Source organism: Arachis hypogaea, chromosome 2 (genome assembly GCF_003086295.3).
Source record: "Arachis hypogaea cultivar Tifrunner chromosome 2, arahy.Tifrunner.gnm2.J5K5, whole genome shotgun sequence".
Taxonomy (NCBI): Eukaryota; Viridiplantae; Streptophyta; class Magnoliopsida; order Fabales; family Fabaceae; genus Arachis; species Arachis hypogaea.
In genome coordinates this window covers 81768268-81774798 of record NC_092037.1, presented here as the reverse complement: position 1 = coordinate 81774798, position 6531 = coordinate 81768268, and the positions used below count along the sequence as shown (strand labels likewise).

At 36.7% G+C, this 6531-nt stretch overlaps 1 non-coding gene across 1 annotated transcript; it reads left to right on the top strand.

Annotated features, from left to right (window-relative positions):
• The first annotated feature begins 441 nt into the window (after positions 1–441).
• LOC112763859 (small nucleolar RNA R71) lies at positions 442–545 on the top strand. The gene has a single exon (XR_003182949.1). It is a non-coding gene; the product is annotated as a small nucleolar RNA R71 (small nucleolar RNA).
• The last annotated feature ends 5986 nt before the right edge of the window (positions 546–6531 follow it).

Sequence of the window (6531 nt, the reverse complement as noted above, 5' to 3'; positions counted from 1 at the left end):
AAATTTGGATGATTTCTCCATGATGAGTTATAGGTGTTTCCATAAGGTTCACCCATGTAATTAACCTCTGCCATGGCAGGGTTCTCAGGATCATAAGCTTCTTCAGAAGCTGCCTCTCTAGTACTGTTGGATGCATGTTGCCATCCATTCAGATTTTGAGAGATCATGTTGACCTGTTGAGTCAATACTTTGTTCTGAGCCAATATGGCATTCAGAGCATCAATTTCAAGAACTCCTTTCTTTTGAGGTATCCCATTATTCACAGAATTCCTCTCAGAAGTGTACATGAATTGGTTGTTTGCAACCATATCAATGAGTTCTTGAGCCTCTTCAGGCGTTTTTTTCAGGTGAATAGATCCACCTGCAGAATGGTCCAGTGACATTTTCGAAAATTCAGAGAGACTATAATAGAATATATCTAATATGGTCCATTCTGAAAACATGTCAGATGGACATCTTTTGGTCAGCTGCTTGAATCTTTCCCAAGCTTCATAGAGGGATTCACCATCTTTTTGTTTGAAGGTTTGAACATCCACTCTCAGCTCGCTCAGCTTTTGAGGAGGAAAGAATTTATCCAAGAAGGCAGTGACCAGCTTATCCCAAGAGTCCAGGCTATCCTTAGGTTGTGAATCCAACCATATTCTAGCTCTATCTCTTACAGCAAAAGGGAAAAGCATGAGTCTGTAGACTTCAGGATCAACTCCATTCGTCTTTACAATCTCACAGATCTGCAAGAACTCAGTTAAAAACTAATAAGGATCTTCAGATGGAAGTCCATAAAACTTGCAGTTTTGTTGCATTAATGCAACTAGCTGAGGTTTCAGCTCAAAGTTATGGGCTCCAATGGCAGGAATGGAGATGCTTCTTCCATCAAACTTGGACGTTGGCTTTGTGAAGTCACCAAGCATTCTCCTTGCATTATTATTATTTTCGGCTGCCATCTCCTTCTCTTGTTCGAAAATTTCTGAAAGGTTACCTTTAGAATAATTTAATTTAGCTTCTCTTAATTTCCTCTTCAGAGTCCTTTCAGGTTCTGGATCGATTTCAACAAGAGTGCCTTTTTCCCTATTCCTGCTCATATGAAAGAGAAGAAAACAAGAAAAGAAAGAGGAATCCTCTATGTCACAGTATAGAGATTCCTTTATGTTAGTAGAAGAAGAAAGGGGTAGAAGAATCCAAACACAAGGGATATAATAAGTTCGGATTTTTAGATGAAGAGAGGTGAAGAGAAGTGTTAGTAAATAAATAATTAAATAGAATAAGAAAAGAGAGGGAGAATTTCGAAAATAATTTTGAAAAAGGGGTTAGTATTTTTGAAAATTAAAGATAAAATATAATTGAAATTAAAATTTAAAACAATTAATTAATTAAAAATAATTTTTGAAAAAGAAAGGGGCATTTTCGAAAATTGAAGGGGGAAAGGTAGTTAGGTGGTTTTGAAAAAGATAAGAAACAAACAAAAAAAGTTAGTTAGTTGATTGAAAAAGATTTGAAATCAAATTTGAAAAAGATAAAATTTTTGAAAAAGATAAGATAAAAGATAAAAAGATTTAATTTTAAAATTGACTTAACTAACAAGAAACTACAAGATAAGATTCTAGAACTTAAAGATTGAACCTTTCTTAACAAGAAAGTAACAAACTTCAAATTTTTGAACTAATCACATTAATTGTTAGCTAATTTTCGAAGATATGATATAAAGATAAGAAAAAGATTTTGAAAATATTTTGAAAAATAATTTTGAAATTTTCGAAAAATAGAAAAAAAATGAAAAGGATATAATTTTAGAAAAAGATTTTGAAAAAGATAAGATTTTTTAAAATTGAAATTTTGACTTGACTTGTAAGAAACCACTAATTTTAACAATTTTTGACCAAGTCAACCCAAAATTTCGAAAATTTGGAGGGAAATAAGGAAAAGATATTTTTTGATTTTTGAAATTTTTAAGATGAGAGAGAAAAACACAATCATGACCCAAAACATGAAAATTTTGGATCAAAACACTTAATGCATGCAAGAATGCTATGAATGTCAAGATGCACACCAAGAACACTTTGAAGATCATGATGAACATCAAGAACATAATTTTGAAAAATTTTTGATACAAAGAAAACATGCAAGACACCAAACTTAGAAATCTTTAATGCATGGACTTTAACAAACAAAAAATGCATATGAAAAATAACAAACAACACAAAAAAACAAATCATCAAGATCAAACAAGAAGACTTGTCAAGAACAACTTGAAGATCATGAAGAACACTATGAATGCATGAATTTTTCGAACAAAATGCAAGAAAAATTTTTAAAACATGCAATTGACACCAAACTTAAAAATTGACTCAAAACTCAAACAAGAAACACAAAATATTTTTGATTTTTATGATTTTCTAATTTTTTGTATTTTTATTTAATTTTTTCGAAAAACATGGTTAGAAAAAACGAAAAAGAAAAGAAAAATTTTGAAAAAGATTTTTGAAAAGAAAATTACCTAATCTGAGCAACAAGATGAACCGTCAGTTGTCCAAACTCGAACAATCCCCGGCAACGGCGCCAAAAACTTGGTGGACGAAATTGTGATTCACTCTCTTTGTATGGAATTTAACAATTGGCTCTATTGGAATTTATGATCACAACTTCGTTCAACTAACCAGCAAGTGTACTGGGTCGTCCAAGTAATAAACCTTACGCGAGTAAGGGTCGATCCCACAGAGATTGTTGGTATGAAGCAAGCTATGGTCACCTTGTAAATCTCTGTTAGGCAGATTAAATTGGTTTATGGATTTTGGAAATTAATAATAATTGGAAAATAAAAAGGGATAGAAATACTTATGTGAATCAATAGTGGAAATTTCAGATAGGCGTATGGAGGTGCTGTGCTCCTCTTGAAACTCTACTTCACTACTCACTCTTTCTTCAATCCTTCTTACTCCTTTCCATGGCAAGCTGTATGTAGGGCACCACCATCATCAATGGATACTTTTAATCCTCTCGGAAAAATGGTCCTATGCGCTGTCACTGCACGGCTAATCGTCTGGAGGCATCACCCTTGGTTGATAGCTACATCCCATCCTCTCAGTGAAAATGGTCCAAATGCTCTGTCACAGCACGGCTAATCATCTGTCAGTTCTCAATCAGGTTGGAATAGAATCCATTGATTCTTTTGCGTTTGTCACTAACGCCCAGCCTTCAGGAGTTTGAAGCTCGTCACAGTCATTCAATACCGGAATCCTACTCGGAATACCACAGACAAGGTTAGACTTTCCGGATTCCCAGGATCCTACTCGGAATACCACAGACAAGGTTAGACTTTCCGGATCCCCATGAATGCCGCCATCTATCTAGCTTATACCACGAAGATTCTGTTGGGGAATCTAAGAGATATGCGCCCGGCCTAAGGTAGAACGGAAGTGGTTGTCAGTCACGCGCGTTCATAGGTGAGAATGATGATGAGTGTCACAGATCATCACATTCATCAAAGTGTTGTGCGACGTATATCTTGGAATAAGAATAAAAGAGAATTGAATAGAAAGTAATAGTAATTGTATTGAAACTTGAGGTACAACAGAGCTCCACACCCTTAATCTATGGTGTGTAGAAACTCCACCGTTGAAAATACATAAGTGAAAGGTTCAGGCATGGCCGAATGGCCAGCCCCCTGAAATGTGATCAATAGCCTCTTAAGATGAAGAATAAAACAAAACTGAGACCAAAGATGAAACGTGGTCAAAAGACATCTAATACAATAGTTAAATGTTCTATTTATAATAAACTAGCTCCTAGGGTTTACATGAGTAAGTAATTGATGCATAAATCCACTTCCGGGGCCCACTTGGTGTATGTTTGGGCTGAGCTTGATCTATCCATGAGCTGAGGCTTTTCTTGGAGTTGAACTCCATGTTATGACGTGTTTTGGGCGTTCAACTCCGGATCATGACGTTTTTCTGGCGTTTAACTCCAGACAGCAGCATGTACTTGGCGTCCAACGCCAAGTTACGTCGTCAATTTCCGAATAAAGTATGGATTATTATATATTGCTGGAAAGCTCTGGATGTCTACTTTCCAACGCCGTTGAGAGCGTGCCATTTGAAGTTCTGTAGCTCCAGAAAATCCATTTCGAGTGCAGAGAGGTCAGATTCCAACAGCATCAGCAGTCCTTTTGTCAGCCTTTTTCAGAGTTTTGCTCAAGTCCCTCAATTTCAGCCAGAATTTACCTGAAATCACAGAAAAACACACAAACTCATAGTAAAGTCCAGAAATGTGAATTTAACATAAAAACTAATGAAAACATCCCTAAAAGTAGCTTGAACTTATTAAAAACTACCTAAAAACAATGCCAAAAAGCGTATAAATTATCCGCTCATCACCCTCCACAAGGGCAGGGCAGCCTCCTGGAAGCCACTTTTCTCATGGGCTGAAAATTGGATTAAAAATCTAATTTAATTCATTTCTTCACCAAATCAAAAGCCCATCCAAATACCAAAATCCAAGAATAGAGAGTGTATAAATAGGAGATAGTTTGATGTAATTAGGGAGCTTTTTTTTACTTTTGACTTTTAAAACCTTCTTTTGATTTTTGAGACTTCATTGAGAGCTAGACACTGAGATTTCAGAGAATTGGGGAGGATAATTGATCTCTCTTCTTCCTCGTTCTTGCTTGAGCATTTTTACTTTTCTTGTTTGAGTCTTGGGTGTGAAGAATTGAGGAAATTCTGTCTCAATCTCCATTCAAGATCTCTTTAATTCCTCTTCTGCATAATTGAGTTCAATTACATTTCCTGTACTGCTTCTTCTTTAATTTCTTGTTAATTGCTTTGTGAACTTGGATCTCGGAAGGCAATTAAGATCTAGACTTTGCTCTCTAGTCTCTAGAGTCCTGAGATCCCATTTTCTTTTTTGGTTCTTCTGTGAACCCCTGCTGCAATTTAATTTCATTTCCTGTTTGAACTCCCTATTTCCATTCAAGCAATTTATATTTCTTGCACTTTAAGTTACTGCAATTTACATTTCTTGCACATTAAGTTACTGCAATTTACATTTCTTGCACTTTAAGTTTCAGTCATTTAATTTCTTGTTCTTTAAGATTCAGCACCTTTACTTTCAGTTCTCTTTAAATTCTGCAATTCATCCCTCTCCCTTTACATTTCCTGCTATTTACTTACTGTTGGATACAAAATCACTCAACCAATACTTGATTCGCTTTACTAAATCAACCACTAAACTAAAATTGATCAATCCTTCAATCCCTGTGGGATCGACCTCACTCCCGTGAGTTTTATTACTTGATGCGACCCGGTACACTTGCCGGTGAGTTTTGTGTTGGATCGTTTTCCACACATCAAGTTTTTGGCGCCGTTGCCAGGGATTGAATTAGATTGACAATGATTAAGGTGGTGGTCTAGATTAAGCATTTTTTTCTTTTTAACTAAGCACATTAACTGTTTGACACATTGTGTCACCTAACCCTCTAACCACATTCTAGCATTAGAATGTCCATGTTTCATTTGGTTTGTTTGTGATTCTTGCATGTCATGGAGGCTGAGGTGCGTGAAGAGGGAGTGAGCAACAATACCCAGCCTGCAAGAAGGGTGTTGGCCTCTTACACTATCCCCAATGCAAGAAACTGTGGGAGTAGCATACTCACTCCCAACATTCATGCAAATAATTTTGAGTTGAAGCCTCAACTTATCACTCTGGTGCAGAACAATTGCTCCTATGGAGGAAGTCCACTTGAAGATCCAAACCAACATTTATCCATCTTCCTCAGGATTTGTGAAACTGTCAAAACAAGTGGTGTGCATCCAGGCATCTACAAGCTACTGCTGTTTCCATTCTCTCTGAAGGATAAGGCCACTCAATGGCTAGAGACATTTTCCAAAGAAAGCATCAATAATTGGGAAGACTTAGTGAGCAAATTCCTAGCCAAGTTCTATCCTCCCCAAAGGATTATCAAGCTGAAAACAGAGGTGCAAACATTCATTCAAATGGATGGAGAGTCGCTGTATGATGCCTGGGAGAGATACAAGGCCTTAATCAGGAAATGTCCCCCAGAAATGTTTAGTGAGTGGGATAGACTCCAAAACTTCTATGAAGGGTTGACTCAGAAAGCTCAAGAAGCATTAGATCATTCAGCAGGAGGCTCATTGCAGCTAATGAAGACAACAGAGGAAGCCCAAAACCTCATAAAGATGGTGGCAAACAATCAATATTTCTTTGCTCATCAAAGACAACGCCAACCAGCCCAGAGAAGGGATGTGCTGGAGCTTGAAGGTGTTGACGTTCTCTTGGCACAAAACAAACAGATGCATCAACAGCTTCAGCAACAAATAGAAATGATGGCCAAGAAAATTGATGGATTGCAAGGTGTTGCAGTAAACACACAATGCCAATCTCAAACCTCACATGGGTGGAATCAATCTGAAGAAAGTTTTGGGACATTCAATTTTGAGCAACAAAGCCCTGAGCAGGTGCAATGCATGAACAATACTTCAAGTTTATTTCAACACAATTTTCATGGTGATGCACACAAGA